At 45.8% G+C, this 16,153-nt stretch overlaps 1 long non-coding RNA gene across 14 annotated transcripts; it reads left to right on the top strand.

Annotated features, from left to right (window-relative positions):
- The first annotated feature begins 6,548 nt into the window (after positions 1 to 6,548).
- On the top strand, positions 6,549 to 12,420 carry LOC119363630. Of its 14 annotated transcripts, none has more exons than XR_005174192.1 (12): positions 6,550 to 7,033; positions 7,142 to 7,194; positions 7,992 to 8,063; positions 8,237 to 8,293; positions 8,639 to 8,683; positions 8,781 to 9,314; positions 9,933 to 10,154; positions 10,449 to 10,612; positions 10,722 to 10,836; positions 10,999 to 11,172; positions 11,262 to 11,489; positions 11,733 to 12,420. It is a non-coding gene; the product is annotated as an uncharacterized LOC119363630 (long non-coding RNA). The 14 variants fall into 14 exon arrangements; XR_005174191.1 differs by having other exon boundaries at positions 8,605 to 8,683; XR_005174189.1 differs by having other exon boundaries at positions 8,237 to 8,683; positions 8,781 to 8,871; positions 9,218 to 9,314.
- Positions 12,421 to 16,153: the final 3,733 nt, after the last annotated feature.

Raw genomic sequence — 16,153 nt, 5'->3', positions numbered from 1 at the left:
CGCCACACCCCTCCCGATCAATAGGACCCCCGTTTCGACCGTAGGAGGCCCGTTTCGTCCATTTTGCGGTACGCCACACCCCTCCCGGTCAACAGGACCCCCGTTTCGACCGTAGGAGGTCCGTTTCCTCCTTTTTGCGGTACGCCACACCCCTCCCAATCAACAGGAACCCGTTCCGAACGTAGGAGGTCTGTTTCCTCCGTTGTGCGGTACGCCAGGCCTCGTTTCCATTGCCTGTTTCGTCCAAGCCCTCCCGATGAACATGACCACGCATTCCGTTTTGACCCAGCCGGTTGGCTCCCACGCGTTCCGTTGCCTCCTGATGAACACGACGCATTCCGTTGCCTCCCGATGAACATGACGCATTTTGTTGCCTCCCCATGAACACGATGCATTCTGTTGCCTCCCCATGAACACGACGACGATGCTGTTTCTCTGTTTCGACCCAGCCATGTACACGAGCCCTGGCTGTACGTATGCGCGAGTAGGCATTCGAGACCCCGCATGTACGTACATGGCCGTATTTTATTTCTTGCACCCTGGGCATTGTACGTATGTGTACATGCTACATGCGCGCCTCTGCTACGACACGTGCGCGCCTCTACTATGACACGTGCGCGCCTCTACATCGACCAGTATGTACGTACACGTTCGCGACCAGAATGACAACTACGTATGCTTCGACCAGGTGGGTCCCGACTGTCAGGCACTTCCTTGCCTGCGATGATGTAGCTGGTGGGTCCCAGCAGTCAGGGGGGCGAATCGTTTTTTTTTGCCGGGACGCACTTCCTTGCGTGCGAAGATGTAGCTGGTGGGTCCCAGCAGTCAGGGGGAAATGTTTTTTTTTGTGAAATACTGTGGCCCGTCCGGTGGGTCCCCGCTGTCAGGTGGAGGAATAATTATTTTGCGCGTAATAAGGAGGCACTTCCTTGCTGCGGCCGTGGACCCAGCTGTCAGCCTTTCCACGTACAGTCCACGTCCGATGGAATCCGTTCCTTGACCATGTTGACCACGCAGCGCCGAGAGCACCAGGGCAGTGGACGACGGCGAGGCCTAGGAAGGGGACGACGCAGAGCCGGGGAAGACGCGGCAGTGGATGCCCACGTGTAGAAAAGTATGAGGGTTCACTGGTTCGCTACGGTGTGAGGCTGCCGTCGCCGCAGAATAACAGGAGGTGTGGGTGAGTAGAGGGATGGCCTGGCCAGCGGTGGGAGTAGTAGGGGGCGGTGAGGCCTCCGCCGGATCGCAGCCGGCCACGGGAGACAGGAGCACGAGGCACGACCGGCGCTGGTTTGGGCGGCTGGAGCAAGAAGACCAGAGGTTGAAGAAGCACTACGGTCGTTGGATGGACATCGTACGATCACTGGAGCTAGAATCATGCATATTGACTAAGTTAACAAAGCACTCCATCCCTGTCAACTTAGTAGGCCCACAAGTCAGCCTGCCACTATACTGGGTCCCAGCTAATAGGGGGAGTATTTATTTTTTTGTGCGTAATAAGGAGGCACTTCCTTGCGTGCGAAGATATAGCTGGTGGGTCCGAGCTGTCAGCGGTGGTAACATTTTTTTCGCGAAATACAGAGGCCCTTTCGGTGGATCCCTGATGTCAGGTGGAGGAATCATTATTTTGGGCGTAATAAGGAGGCATTTCCTTGCGTGCGGTCGTGGACCCTACTGTCGGCCTCTCCACGTACAGTCCACTTCAGATGCATGTCGGTCGTTGACCATGTTGACCAGGCTATGCCGAGACCACCAGGGCGGTGGACGACGGCGAGGCCTAGGAAGGGAACGACACTAAGGCAGGGAAGACTCGGCAGTTGTTTCCCACGCGGAGGGGAGTACGACTGTATGAGGGTTTACTGGTTCGTCTGCCATCGCCAGAGAATAACAGCAGGTGTTGGTGAGTAGAGGGATGGCTAGGCCAGCAATGGGAGTACGGTGGGGCGGTGAGGCCTGCGCGGCAGCAGAGCCGGCCGCGGGAAGGAGGGAGCAGGCAGTCTCGCTGGCGCTTGTTTGAGCGGCTGGAGCAGAAAGAGCAGAGATTGAAGAAGCACGACAGTCATTGGATGGCCATCCAACAGTCACTGCTTGTGCGTCAAACTTTTTTTAGGAAAGCCTCAAATCTGTGGAAAACAACATACAACCCATCTGCCATTGTTTTTAATAATTGACAGCCCATTTGCTAATTTTTAAGGGTTTTTTGGAGCCCATATTCTTTTTGTTAGCATTACAGCCCATATTGTGGCCACGGTTAAAAAAATATACGAATTTTTGCATATTTCGGTGCGGTCCGAACTGTTTTTAATCCCGAAATTTCGACTCACATTCAAACTGATTTTAAAAATAAATGTATATCAATATAAAATCCAACAAATTCTCCACGCATAAAAATTAATGTAATTTAAAATCTCGAAATGAAAAAAAAGATATTTGAAACTAATTGCCGGTTTGATGTGTTTATAAAATGTACAGCCCATTTCTCATTACTGGTGGGCCATTTTCTCGGCCAGCCGAATGAAAGCTCTCCTCATCTTGAAAGATTTGCAGCACAACAGGCCTGACAAAGCGACTTACTTGGAAAATCACAAAAAAACGGGGCTGTGGCCGTGGACCCAGCTGTCAGCCTCTCCATGAACAGTACTCTTCCGATGGAATGTCGTTGACCACATTGACCACGCCGCCCTGAGAGCACCAAGCCGGTGAACGACGGCAAGGCCTAGGAAGGGGACGACGCGGAGTCGGGGAAGACGTGGCAGTGGATGCCCACGCGGAGAGGAGTACGAGGGTTCACTGGTTCGGCTGTGGTGTGAGGCTGCCGTCACCGCAGGGCATGGCTAGCGGTGGGAGTATTAGGGGCGATGAGGCCTCAACGACAGCACAGCCGGCCACTCGAGGCAGGAGCAGGCGGTCTCCATGGCGCTGGTTTTGGGCGGCTGGTGCAAGAAGAGCAACGATTGAAGAAGCAGCAGGACCGTTCGATTCAAATCCAACGGTTACTGCTGCTAGAATCATTTGTTGACTAAGTTGACAAGCCCTGCGTATGCGTCAACTTAGTAGGCCCACAGGTTAGCCTCCCAACCGGTGCACTCCAGATGTTAGTGGGAGGAATCTTTTTTTCGCGTAATAAGGAGCCAGTTGATTGCGTGCGGCCAGGCCAGCAGAGGGAGTAGGGTGGGCCGGGGAAGCCTGTGCGGCATCAAAGCGGGCCACAACAGGAGGGAGCAGGCAGTCCCGCCGGCGCTAGTTTAGCGGCTGGAGCAGGAAGATCAGAGATTGAAGAAGCACGTCGGCCGTTGGATGGACATCCAACAGTCACTGCTGCTAGAATTGTGTGTTCACTGACAAAGCCTTGCGTAAACAAGTCAGCCTCGAAATCTGTGGCGTGTACAACCCATTTGCTATTATTTTTATAATTTTTTACTCATTTTCTAATTCATATGGAATTTATTGGAGCCTGTTTTCCATTTTTAGAATTGCTGGCCATTTTTTGGTCAGTACCAGGGTCAAAAAATTAACTAAATATGTGGGAAGTTTTGAAAATTCGCAAATTTTTGCTGGGGAATGAAATATTCTTAATCCAAAAATTAATAGCCATACTAAAACAAATTTAAAAATAAATTAGTACTATGTCATGTTAAATCCAATGAAATATGCATAAGATATCAGTGAAGAACAGAAACAAAAAAAGAAACTAATATCCCATTTGCTATAATTTTTTTGGAATTTTCAACCCATTTTGATATTACTTTTAACAGACATTGACCATACTCTTTGGCCAGGATGGAATGCATCCCTCCTCGTCTTGAAATATTTGCAGCCCAGTAATCAGAGAAAACAAATAGGTCTAGCTTGCGTATTCTTCAAAAAGAAATACTGGGCTACCTATTTTCCCAAAGAACTGGTGCTTGAGCATTTAGCTATATTTATTTATTTACTTATTTATGTTTAGGGGACCATGAGCATGTACCTGGGCCGGATTCATGTGAGAGCCTCCCTTCCAGTTAATTATGGACTTCTCTATTGGGCCTTCATTAGTGGGCTGCATGTTATCAACAAGTGGAAAATATGTTCCGTACAAAAAATAGTATGAGCTACGTACGATACGGGGCACTAAAGGATCGAACCGTGCAACCACTTCCAAAACATTATGTTTGTCGTTCTAACAACACATTTATTCAACCAACAGAGGAAATATACTACTGATTGTACATTGAAAACAACAGCAGCAACAACTAGGGCTGGGGGTGCAACAGAAGTAGTAAGCAGGTCAGAAGAGTGAAGACGCAGCTCTCTCTTCCAAACCAAACATCAGCCATCATTACAAAAGGGCTACCAAAAAAGAGCAAGTGTATGCATCAAACTAAATAAAGATCCTACTACACCAAGTGTTCGCATCTAACTAACTGGCTCAGTTAGACGTTACTATTTATTAAGCTGTGGAGATTGGTTGACGACTTGAACCAGATGGGTGCCTGACGGGGGAAACTCCAGCCAGCAGGTCGAAGTCTGATACTTGCGATCTTCTCTCCTACTTTGGGCTGCAGAGCGTGGCGGCACATATCAGGGTATGGTGCATGCAGAAATGCATGGTACGCTGCGTACACACAGTTTTGCCTGATGAACGAAACCGCGCTGCCATCATGATCCTTGACGTTGGTTATCTCCTGGTTAATAGGATAATTCAGTCCGACAAACAGAGAGCGTGTACCAAGGCTACTTACCAGCCTCCAGTGAAAAATTCCTAAAGGCCCAGAGAAGCTGGGATTCTGCTCAAAGACCTTCAGTGACTGTGTTTGTATTCCGCGAAACAACACGTCCGGTACGCACGAATGATCATAAATCTTTCGCCGTCGTCTGATCGAGTTAGGAACCACCTGCAACTGCCATGCCGCTTTTCTTTTAAAGGTTCTGGGATTAGGAAGGGTAGGGCCACCAAGTGGCCTATAACATCATATCAAGTTGGAGTCAAATAAAAAAGGGCTCTTGATTTAGTCAATCTTAAGAACAATACGTTATGAACATGAATATTTTTTCAGTAAATGTTGACAGTAACATAAGCAAGCCATCATGATATCATAGGAAAGTAACATACTGTTGTAACAGCCGTTTGTAGTGATGACTGGAATAGGCCAGCAATACGTCCCGCCATAGAAGGAGTCGATAGTGTAAATGAAACCCTTATGTTCAATGGCATCAGAGAACCATGAAGGATGTATGATCCTGCGATGGACGTGCAGATTTATCCACTTACCGCAGTGACATGTCAGATAGGCGAGACCACGGTTGAAGAACGCAATTAGCCTGAAGTCTTTATAATTCGCAGATCTTGTGGGTACTTGGTAGATTACGACCTTGAGCAAATCAAACTTGGTATTATGTTGGCTACTGTAAGATTCCGAGTATTCTGGGCCGCGGTGCCAAAGCAGTGCAGTGTTAATCAAAGGAAGGGGGATCAATCGCCGGGTGTAGACCTCCACGAGCATCCAGCTGCCGCGACCGTCGACGAGCACCATCCAAGACGTATTCACGCCGACCCAGTACATACCATTAATGTAGTTGAGGCTGACGGGGATCGGATCGCAGTCAAGGAGGTTGATGCTCGCCACCTTACGATCGTTATGTTGCGTGACACGGTGTTTCTGAAGATCAAGCGGCATCAGCAAGCAAGGAGCTGGCTTAAAAAGCTCCGGCCTAAGGGCTTTGAGTAAACGGTACAGCCCCGATGAGCATGCAGCGAGCGGCATGGTACTGAGATTGTCCACACGCAAAACAATGAGCTTGATTACTTCTGTGGGGAGCGAATTTCAACCACTCTTTTGGCGGACGCTGCTCGGTTCTGCCATTGTTACTGCTTAGATTTCGGACGAGGGGGGGGCGCCTTAGCGGGGATGAAAGATTGGACGAGATTATGTGCGGACAAAGATGGAGAAGCGAATATGTGCTTCGGGAAGTGGACATGTGATGATGACTACAGCACGCCGCTTGACTTACGAGACACATACCAGCAGCTAGGGTCATGTCGATGCCAGACAACTTGCTTGAGTATCACAGTACTGGTACTCCCTACAGTACCTACTATAGTATTATGCCCTAACTTGCTTGAGTAGAGTAGTAGAGTAGGACTCTGCTCTACTACTAGCACCGGAGGAGTAGTATATTCTAATCTAAAATAGTTACAAACTTCAATGCCCGAGCGTGGAACGACTACAAACCATGCTCAAAGACCGTGTCTACGTGGTGTTTGGACTTATTTAAAACAAAAAAAAAGCTAGCCAACTCATCTCCAGGAGGCTCCCCCGATTTCAGCCTTCGTTGGCCGTTGGATCGTGGTCAATCTGGTATTTGACTTCGTTTGGGCCGTTCGATGCTCGCTGCTCTCACTGCTGGTTTTGACCGCGTGGTAACTTCACATGGTCAATGACGGGTGGGCTCTTGTCCCGTGCCTATTGGCTGGGTAAGCCGTTTCGAGGTGCGAGTGCGCCCTCTCCCCGCATGCCGCGTGCGCGTCGCGCCATTTGCGGGGGCGTGGGTAACCCTACCGTCGAGAGCCCCTTGGCCCAATCCAATCGCCCATACTCCACAACCCTCCCTCCCTCCTCGATCTCTCTCCCTCAGCCACCACAAACCCTAGGTCCTCCCCTTCTGCCTTGCTCTCCACCGCGCCGCCTCCTCCTCCCCTTCACCATTCCCTCCAGCGGCAGGAACAGGGAGACAACGGCGGCGCTCGATTTGATCCGCCCCGCTCCCCTCCCTCTCCACTGCGCCTCGGCCTCGGCCGCCCCGTGCTCTGCCGGCGCCCGTCGGCCTCGATCCGGCCTCGGCAGGAGGAGCTCACCCTCGAGACAGGAGGAGGGGAGCAGCAGGATACAGGAGCATGGCCTTCTTCTCGCGCTGCAGCAGCCGGCCTTGTCCTGCTCGAGGAGGAGGAGCAGCAGGAGGGGCGCACCCATCCACAAAGGTAGCCATCGTCGAGGGCTTCTTACACCTGAACCTCGATCTCCATGGTGCTGGCGTCCAGCAACTTGAGTTCAAGGTGCCCCCACTCCCCTCTCCCTCCTCTCTGTTTGGTTCTTTTCGGCAGCCGTGGATGTGGTTTCCCCCTCACCCCTCCCTGTTTGCTCTGTTTTGTTGGTGGATGCAGGGAAGGAGAGGAGGATGACGCCCAGACATGGAGAGGAACAGCAGCAGCTCAAGGTCTTTTCTCCTCCATGCCTCCCTATGCCCCTCTCTTGTTTCTATGTGCTGTTTTGTTCAAGGTTTGCTGTTTTGTTTGCTCCTACAGATGCTAATGTGGCTGCCAAGCAGTGCCTGCTTTTATGACTTGCTGTATTCATTGTTATTATAACGTTGGTCAAGATTAGTAAGGCTTAGGAGCATTATATTTGAGTGGGATGAAGGGTACTTGGTGCTTTTACTATGTTATACGTTCTTGATGCCAACTGAAGATTTAAGACTCATGAATATGCTCAAGGGTAGAAAACTGTGCTATAAAGAAATGATGTGAGCTTCAAAAAGGTTGGTGCACCATCTAGAAAATGGAAACAGAAACATATTATATGATTTTTGTATGCCAATCTGCCTCTAAACCAGCTAGGCACACCACTATAGAGAATCTGCACAGAGCACAATTACTTATGGTGTATCATCCTATATGACTATAATAAGACTATATAGAGCATAACTTACATAAAAGGGCCTAGAGACATCCTTTGCTTGTTGACAAAAAAATGTTCCAACACAGTTTCTCCCACCAAAAAATGAACGAACCTAATTCCATTATAGGGGATTACGTGCTTTGCTGCCCGAGCTGCAGCTGGTTATCCTCCGCCCTGTGTTGGATAATCTTAGAGAGTAAATCCTGCCGTAACTCATGACTCGGGACCAATACAGGTAGATTGGTACAGTTCCAGTGCTTTCTTGCTGTTGTTTATGCTCTACACAATCTGCTGCAACTTCATAATAACATGATGTTTGGTGTCTTGTTTCTGCAGAAAAATGAAGCAAGACAAGCTGGAGAAGCTCGCACGGACATCCAATTTCTTGTACCACTCAACTGAGCCGAGGTAATGTTTTATTTCCACAAATCTTCTAGAGTAACACATCTTTTGTTTCCCCTTCGCTTCCCATTCCTTTCCGATCTAGGCTGCCCACCTACGTTCGCATCTTTTTTCTCTCAGTTTTTACTGCTTGATTCTCCGGTTCTCTGATAATCTTATTTTGATTCCTCAACTTTTAGTTACTTGTGGAGACTATAAGAAGAATTTTTAGGAAGAGTTTGATCAACAAGATCAAGGTGAATTATATCTCTCTTGAACACAGTCACACCTATTCCTGCATTTTCGGATTTTTCTGTGTAGTAGATCACATGCCATGATTTTGTACTCCTCTCACCCACTGAGCAAAGCTACATTTGTAAATGAAGGTCTTAGAAGTTTTTGTTTTTACCTTTTGGTCTGATAGATCAGTATATGGTATTGGTCATGTGAACAGAGGCTGTCCGTTCTCCTTCTGATAGATCAGTACATGGAATTATTATGTATAGATGACCCTTCCAAGATGAATATTTGAGTGCTCTTGTTTGAATTTTTTTGTTCACATGAGCAGGCTGACACCCATAGTTGTTTGACATCAAATGCAGAAGATACACATCCTAAGATTGAAGCAATGCTACCTGAACCAAAGGGTTGTACGCCCACCATTATTAATATTCCATACTATTCGTGTTCTTCAGATCCCAATAATTTATCCGGTCTTGCTTTTGACATAAAACACAAGTACAGGCAAAGAGAAGACGAGGTCGAACCCCAACACGGGAAGGTATCTTGGCACCAAACCATCATGAGGAGAAGGGGATGTGTTGATGTACATGAGGTGTTAATAAAGTTTCACATTCTTTGTTCTGGTAGATTTGGTGTGTTGGGTTGCCATGTTTGCTGTATTTATTTTCCTTAGATTGCTCTGGTGTTTTTGGTGCAAATTGACCAGGGAGGGCCTAAGATTTTGTCAAGTTTTTGTCAGGTTATTCTATGTATAGGACTGCGCTTCTATGTGTCGTTTCCTTCAAACTGTCATTGCAACAAAAGATGAAGGGTGTTTTGATGATCAGTAGACCAGTGTGTGATACCGCCTATTGTAGTTCTATTGCTATGCATACATGGGCAATAAATGCAAGTAATATAGTTTTGATGATGTCTGAGTGTATCTTGTGTATGTGTAGATAAGCAGCCCTGTTCAGAAGTGCTTTATAGAGGTCATGTAAGCTTTCTAGACATACATGTTGTTTCCAGTCTCTCTCGGCTTCCCCAATCCTAGAGGTAATAATATGATTTCTTTATGTTGTTTGCCCAAATTAAGAAGTGAACTTTTGCTGCATATTTGCTCGATGTGTGTCCTGTAAACTCTAAGCTTTCTAGGCGTACATGTGCACGTGTATTTGTTAGTTACTAATATGAATTCTGGATGTTGTTTGCCGAAATTCAGAATTGAACTTTTGCTGTATATTTGCTTGTTGCGTGTCCTATAAACTCTAAGCTTTCTGGGCGTGCATGTACACGTGTATTTGTTAGGTAATAATATGATTTCTTTATGTTGTTTGCCAAAGTTCAGAACTAAACTTTTGCTGTATATTTGCTCACTGTATGTGCTGTAAACTGTAAGATTGTAGGCATACATGTATACATGTATTTGTTAAACTAACAACCTTATGACTACAAATACCATTTAAACAAACAACAGCCCCTTGTTCTATGGAACACCTATTTTTATTTCCAATCAAGCCCTATTTTTTGCGGTTGCAGCCACCTGATCACTAACCTGAATGAGTAGACATTATTTATGGACTTGCCTCCTTTCACGTCTCCACAGATGCAAATTTTTTTCAAGCAGCCCTAAGGTAGCTTTTAAGATTGTTCTAAAAAAGGGTACTATTTTAGATTAAAGGCGGCCAAGGCCAATGAGTACGAGGTCACAGAGTACAAGGGTGACGTGATGAACCCCTCCGCGGAGGAGTTCATGCCGCTCTCCCGCCGCCTGTCGGCCGACGCGCCCGTCTACATCCCGCCCGCGATCGACTACTATGCTCCTCCGTCCACCGACTCTGTCCGTGCAGGTGGCCAGTTTCCTTCCGCCCCAACCTTCTCCATTGTCTCCCCAACGTAAGTAGTTCATTTGGTCAATCTGTTTTGCGTTTTGACATGCATCATTTGTTGCAGACTGCTAGATCGATGCTACTTCTGTTATTATTATTTTTTATTGCCTAAGCGCAGAACAAGCACTCTTGCATTGGAGATGCCCTGATTAGCATCTTCTACAAATTTGTCCCAATGCAATTAGTAGGCTAGCATATTCGAAAAATGAAATTTTGAATGACATATAGCAGGATATGCATGTATTCCTACTCCTATCTTATATGGTCAAATAGATCTAACAACTGGCTTTCTTGCTTGCAGTGGTACATGTGTGATCTTCATGGAGCTAGCCATCATTGGATTTGGTAATACATAATCACTTATTCAGAGAGCCCAAGGTGAGAAGGGACGAGCATCTAGAACACCACCACCTACTAATCAGTGAGCTACTATCTGTCTTTGAATGAGTTACTTAACAAGAGAAGGTAGGTAGCAATAGAACACGTACAATCTCAATGTTTACTAATTATCTATTTCTGAATTTATTCGTTCCCAGCTGCTCTGAATATGGGTGTTTTTCTTGCTGCTTTGTAGGAGTTTCCTACCTTTCTTATGCAAATCTGGAATTCCTTTATGAAAAAAGTACCTTGATGCAGTAATGGATTTGATTATCACTGGTTACTCTGTTTTCACGAATTACTACCCAACTGTAAGTTTGTTCTATACCCTAAGGCCCATGTAAATCTGATAGAAGATAAAGCTATTTAATTTTAACTAAAAAGGATAATATTCTTTCAGTCGCTTGAATCTGTCCAGACCTGAAAAATACTTATACTTTGAAAGCTTGATATATGAGTATGTAATTTTACAGGTATGTAGATAGCCGACAATGTTATTGTTCAAATGTACTCGAGCCAGGTTTTCGGTGTTTCATTGCAACCAAAAGAATTGGTAATATTGTTTTGATGAAAACATGGTCACACTTGTCGATGTTGTAGTGGCATAGGAATTTTTCCCTAAGATCCACTATGCAACCAATCAAGAGGTATGTCGATCCGATGCTATTAATCGACCTTATGCGTTTTTCAATGTCGAGTTCTGGTGGTTAAGCTTTTTGTGATTTGTCTCTTCCAGATCCACTCTGATTGAGGAGGTTGGGGAGAGTCTAGTGCTGGAAGGAATCCCGTCACATGGCACCAGGCGGACAGTAGTCGAGGTGGCGCTGCAGGAGGCCATAGGTGTGAGCGCCAAAGGGTGGATCTGCGGCGCGGCTAAAGCGGTAGTGAGAAGGGGCAGCTCGCCTCCCACTCCTAAGCTGTCGACGGGGAAGATGAATCCGCAGGGTCCTGGTTGGAACAAGAGGTCAGTGCCTCAGTGATAACATTAAATTCAGCAGCATTCATAAGAAGATTTTCAGTACTATATTTCCATGCTTTGTAAGGTCAGTTTAGCTGAATTTCCGGGTGAAGTACTCCATGGTGCGAGACGAATTGGTGTGCAAACTATCTGTTATGAATTGATGTTAACTTCAGCATTGCTATGAAGATTTACAGTACTATATTTTCATGTTTTCTAAGGTCATACTGTTTGGTTGAATTTCTGCAGGGAGTACTCCATGCTGTGACAGGAATTAGTGTGCAAACTGATTGTTCTGAATTGAAGTTAAATTCAACATTGCTATGAAGATTTACAGTACTATATTTTCATGCTTTGGAAGGTCATACAGTTTGGTTGAATTTCTCCTAGGAGTACTCCGTGGTTTGACAAGAATTAGTGTGCAAACTGTCTATTTTCAATGGCTAATTTTCTCGCAGTTCAGTAGTTTCATGTGCAACTTGATATTCAGCAGGTTAAATTATTTGACGCAATCATTGTAACTGCATTTAGATTGAGGATTGGAGCCTCTGCCCCAAGCTTGACACCTTGCCCACCCCGCATAAGCGCTTTTGAGAAGGCGGTGAGGGTGTTCATAAAAAACCCAACTGAAGATGAGCCGTGGATCATAATTTAGAGAGTCAATTCCCTGGTACCAAAAACTGTATGGAGTTTGCGCTGAAGATGCAGACTGAAAGTGTACTACACTCTGAATTACACTGGGTGTGTCCAAAAAAATACACCTGCAGCATACATTATTGATTCTTGGTGGTACCTTGTGCATTGGAAAGTTGTATTTTAGCAACAAATTCGTATGGTAAAAATGTCTTGCCTTGTGCAATGCAGCCCATGTTGTGGGATGGTTGATTCGAACAATAGTATTTTGAGCAATTAGTGTCATGCAGGTGAAATGACTAAAGTCAGCTTGCCATACAGCAAGGATAACCTGATTACATGGCTGCTGTGGATTATGGATTTAGTTCCATATGAAATGACAAATTGGAGATTTGATTTGAAATTACTTGTACAGTGTGAGTGGTATGCAAAATCAGAATTTGGTCTGCACTCTGTAGTACACATGAATGATTTGTGGCGGCCTTGCTAACTGAGAAGTTCGGGCAAACAAAATTGCAAACAAAAACATTATGTACTCTAGAAGAAAACAATGATGATAGGAACCGCAGAGAATCAATTTTGCTGCTTACGATGGCTTTAGAATAATTACTCAGACCAGGTTAATAATAATATGAACACTAATATGAATGCTTATGTGCTCCGCACATATTAGTATGGTTACGATGGCTTTAAAATAACTGCTCCGGCCAGATTAATAAGGCTGGTGGCTGCAACTGTGGGATAGAATAAACACCGTTAGTCCAGAATCTCGGGGTGTGACGAATCGTATCGTTAAAGGACTTCTGAGCTGGCCAACGAGCACGTAACAGGGTCATATTTATTACTCATCAGATGTGGGCCATGGGCCTAGGGAAAAAGAAAGGATACTAATGGAATACCAGGGCCTATACCTGTGGTGGTGAGAATCTCTTAGCGATTGAGCGAAGCAGATAACGAGCGTATATGTGCTTGAGCTCAGAAGAGCACTTCCCGTGTGGTGGTGAGAATCTCTTAGCGATCGAGCGAAGCAGATAACGAGCGTATATGTGCTTGAGCTCAGAAGAGCACTTCCCGTAGTCCCCTGGCTTATTTGTATTCTACTATGTGTATGGCCAAAGAAATCATGATTTTATACACACATATATTTTTAAACAAAACCTATGTATTTTTTGCTCAAACAGTCATCCGGAAGAGCACATATTTTCAATGCTTACATGATTTTGAATGGGTCTTTGTGAAGATGGTAGCAAATATTTTGTGCTATCTAATTAAAATGTGTATATATACATCTCATTGTAGACAACAATCGACCATGTTTCCTATTAAAGGTGATTGAACCATGGATACTTTTTTCCTTATGCATAGGGATTTAGGGTGCCTCTGCGCCATTTGGCGCAACAGGTCCCCGTTATCCCTAACTAAGAGAGATTAAATTTGTTGTCATATGTGCTTGCCTGTAACAAAATCAACTAAACCATAGATTTATTTTTGTTGCTAACTTGGAATCATCAGCATGATAACCATATTTTCAGTGTAGCATTCTACTACAAATATCGAATAGGTCTTCGCAAAATGCAACTATTTTCATCGACAATATGGCTTTAGCGTATCTTTGCACCAGTTGGCGCAAAATCGCACCGGTCGGCGGCTGACGAAATTCCTCTGTCACCCAGCTGAGGAACCGAGAAAGAAAGGAAGGGGAAAGACAGTCTTCGCTCAGCTCCTCACGGGCCACAGGTATCGCTCTACGTGGACTGGGCTAAATAACCTATGGGCTATCCTAATACCTTCTGATCCCTATATCTTCATATATGCACTACAAAGGCATGTTTTTTTTCTTAGGTTTTTTATCTTTTTCCCTTTTTTTTGCTGGAACAATATGCATGGCCAGGTTTCTCATCATGATAACCAGGTTTTCAAACTTGCTAAAAAAACCATGCCAACTTTACTCTCTCATCATGGTGGCCATATTTTCAAACTGAACATATTCATATTATGCAAAGTTTCCCTTTTCCCAGACTATTATTTAACAACGTAATAAACATATTTAAAAAATAGCATGATTTAGTTGAAGGTTCTTGCAGCATGAAACTATTTTCATCGACAACATGTCTTCAGCGGGTCTCTACGCCATTTGGCGCATCAGGTCAACTAGTATACAAAAAAATAGCAAGATGCCCGTGCATTGCATGGCACACCATCATCACCAACTCGGTTTTTTCTCTACTCCTACTCCTATAAAAGACTCAGTTGGTGATGATGGAGGCGAGGAGGCGTGTTCAGCCGGGCATGCAGCGGACGGCCAACACTATTCGATTTGTTATAAAAAACAAAGAAGAGTAGTAGAGATAGAGACATAGGGAGGAGCATGAGGTTGTGGGAGATAAGGATAAACGAGACAAGGCCTTATCTGTAAATATGGAGAGAGGTGCGGGTATCTTTTGTAAAATTGTCATAGTTGGCTTTCTATCCGTCAGATATAGATCGGACGGTCTATATTACAGGATGGCAGGCATACCATCATCACCAAGTCGGTTTTCTATAAGAGTAGATATAGATAGATAGAGACTAGGGAGTACTAGTAAGGACACCATCTACTGCTTCATGTACTACTCCTGTGCTCCATTCGGCGGCCGCAACATCCCCTACAACCACTCCCTCCTACGCTACATTCGGCGGGCGCTGTTGAAATTTGGGGAGCGCACTCCCGCGACTGCTGGCAGCCACGACTTCACCAACGACTACTTCTTCCCCGACCTCGGCAACCTCTTCCTCAACAACATGGGCGACAACCTCAACGCCAACGGTGCTGCTCCCGTTGCACCGTATGTGTTTCTGTCCTTCCTGTTTGAAATCATGGTAGAATTCATGTTTCTACTATGTATCCTACTACTATGCTAGACCACATGATTAGTTTCATCTCTGTTCTAGCCGTCATGATTTATTTTGTGAGTATTCAGATTAAATCTCGTAGTAACTTACTCATATATTCAATTGGTGCAACATCCCCTACAGCCACTCCCGTTTCATGGACGGCCTGGTCGATTCCTCCAAGGAGCCCTTCGTCCACTCCTATGAGTGCCCGATGCCGTTTTGTGGCTCGCCGGCGGACATGGTGCATCACCTCACGGATGCGTGCAGCGGTCACTGCTGGCCCTTGGCGGAGAACATCAAGTATGAGACGTGCTACTCGTTCACCATGCCGGAGTCGCTAGAGGATCACCGCCGCCTGCTAGTCTCGGAGGAGGACGACAGCGTCTTCCTCTTGATCGTGGGCACCGGCGAGGCCCGCGCAGGCCGCCGCCCCGTCTCTGTAATGTGCGTCAGGGGCGACGCCGCTGACGCTGACACTAACACGAGGCTGATGTACGGGTGCGTGGTCAGTGTTACTACCCCTCTGGGTCGCGTGGGCGGCGACACCGGCCTCATCGAACAGACTTGGACTCTGGGGAGCTGGGACTATCCCGCCAATGTGGACTTGGAAAACCCATGGAATCCTTTACCCGCCGACGCGGTGCACGGGGACTCCAAGGAGGTTCACCTGGACATACGCATTATCAAGTTAAATGTTGATCATTATTCTTCGCTCAATGTAATCCGCTGTCTAAGCATGTGGAGACTTCCATGCAGGATCTTGCTCTATTGGAGTATCGTGCATGAATAAAAGTGTATCCGTTTATGGTTTAGTCTAGAATCTTCCATGTATGAATTTTTACTACAGTACTGGTGAAAGACTTACGATGAACCATTTCTTACATCTCCTCCGCCCCCTTGCAAGTCATCCTGATTTAATCCCTCCGTCTAGGTGTATAAGGGCATGGTTAATATTACTTAATAGTATAGCCAACTGTTGACTATAAGAAAGTGCCATGTCGTCTGTAGCCAACATGTATAACAATCGATACTCAAAAACTAATTCTTAAAGATCATTTCTTGCAAAGCACAGTAAGTGTTATTTCTTCACAAGTTTTGGATGCAGGTTGAACAGTTGAACGCTTTTGTTTGCAAAAGATACCTTTTTATCTATTTCACCCGGA

The sequence above is a fragment of the Triticum dicoccoides genome, chromosome 2B (genome assembly GCF_002162155.2).
Source record: "Triticum dicoccoides isolate Atlit2015 ecotype Zavitan chromosome 2B, WEW_v2.0, whole genome shotgun sequence".
NCBI classification, from domain to species: Eukaryota; Viridiplantae; Streptophyta; class Magnoliopsida; order Poales; family Poaceae; genus Triticum; species Triticum dicoccoides.
This window is presented reverse-complemented; position numbering and strand designations above follow the sequence as displayed.